This window comes from Mastomys coucha, chromosome X, assembly GCF_008632895.1.
Source record: "Mastomys coucha isolate ucsf_1 chromosome X, UCSF_Mcou_1, whole genome shotgun sequence".
Lineage (NCBI taxonomy): Eukaryota > Metazoa > Chordata > Mammalia > Rodentia > Muridae > Mastomys > Mastomys coucha.
In genome coordinates this window covers 147,400,849-147,402,870 of record NC_045030.1, presented here as the reverse complement: position 1 = coordinate 147,402,870, position 2,022 = coordinate 147,400,849, and positions in this window count along the sequence as shown.

Genomic DNA, 2,022 nt, shown 5'->3' with positions numbered 1-2,022 from the left:
GCTGCCCCCTAGGAGGGGTGAATCTCATACTCTGATGATCTCACTGAACCTTCTTCCCATTCTAACTCGTCAAATAAAGTCTAGAGCTGATGATTCTACAAGGGAGGGAAAAGGTAGAATGGGAGGTCTCAGTGAGAGATGCATGAAGAGGAGGTAGAAGGAAGATGGAACAAAACCACATGGCCTAAAAAAAACTCAAGTAGCAAGGGGTCTCATAGCTGGAGAATAAATTAGCATAGTGATAGGTTTGCCCAATTTAGGCATATAGCTTATAAATATAATAACTGAATTGTATGATTTTATACAGGCTTATTGGGGTAAGAAATTTCCACAGAATTCCCCCTAGGTTCTGTGTAAACACAGCATGTCCTCAGGTACACAGAATCATATGCTTATGTACCCAACTCCGCACAAACTCACACGATACATAAGTCTAAATTTATATACGTGTGTGTGTGTGTGTGTGTGTGTGTGTGTGTGTGTGTGTGTGTGTGTGTGTGTTCTTGTGAAGGATTCAGTTTGGAAGTTACCCAGAATGATAAAGCCTTTGAACTATCCCACAAGAAAAAATATGTAGATTTACACAGAATCTAACTAAGTGTGTGTACAAAGACAAATCCCCAAAGAATGCCTATGAAAGCAAGTGGAACCTGATACTTGTGGGTAGAATTAGCTCCCGTCTGTATTTTCTGTAAATACAGCAGTATTAACTGAAGAAATATGAAGGTTGTCATTGGGATAGAACACCCATCCCTCCATTTCACATGAGGTTCTCTTCTCCATCACAAAGGGACCTTGTTCAATATCATTCTCTTTCTAGAAAGAATGAAATAAGTTTTCCAGAATGCTGTCTTTAACACAAGCCTGTGTTATCAACTTACCCACAAAAGTAACACAAGGTACACCATGGCTGCTTAGATCACTATTCCAACTCTTTCTGTCTATGGCCTGATAGAAAGTATATGCATTAGACCTACTGTAGAGAAATGGCATGAGGAGGCTGCTCCCAGATTGCTAGCTGTTAGACAATGAAAGATTTCTATCAATTTTAACATACTAAGATGAGGAGGAAGCATATTTTCTCAAAGAACATCCTAGTGTTCTTCCAACTAAACTGCAAACCTAAGGAATGCCCTTTGTGTTTCTTTGCTCATGAGAAAGTAGCTTCATTTCTTTATTATAAGAAGCAACACATCTAAGAGTTGGACTGCAGATAGATTTCTCAGATTGTAAGGAGGTTTGTTTTACTTGGAACCAGGATAAGCTATTGCTAGGAAAGCAGCACCTGGTATAAATTGGAAAGTGTTGGAAAATGTTTACTTTGCCTTTTGAATAAATGATACTGAAACATTTGGTAAATTAGGTATTCTGTGCTATTGCTGTGTATGCCTTGGGTGGGTCTATGCCTGTGACCAGCTGAGAGCACAAACCAGGACAGACAGAAAACTACTTGAAACACATCATTCCATGAGTAGTAGTAGCAGACTGCATATATGGAAGAAACAAAGAAGAACACATACATTCCTAGCTCTCTGCTTCCCTAGCACAAATAGTGACAAGAAACTTCATGAATTTTATACCATACCTTCTCTACTGTTAATATACCCTCAAATTTTCTGAGTCAAGAATATCCAAATATCTATGCCTTCCAACATTTGCCTATGACAGGTATTAGTCACAGCAATGAGATGAGAAGTAATACAAGATATTGGTCCTGGTAGAAGACATTTTTACAGTAAATATGATTATCCAGGCCATGAATTCATAAGATTTTGGAGCTGGTCCTTTACTAAAATCTGGATGTGTCTGGAGCTGTACTGCAGAAATGAACTTAACTGCTGTAAAGCAGTTTAATGGGCAATTTGGTAGAGAGGGTTTAATGTCAGGAAGATGAGAGAAATGACATTAGGGGGATGATCATGGGCTTCAAAATGATCAAGAACTCTAAGGGGAAAGGTGACAGTTGTCATTCATGTTCTGTGATGACAAAAACCTGGCTGAATTTGCCTGTCTCCTAAAAAT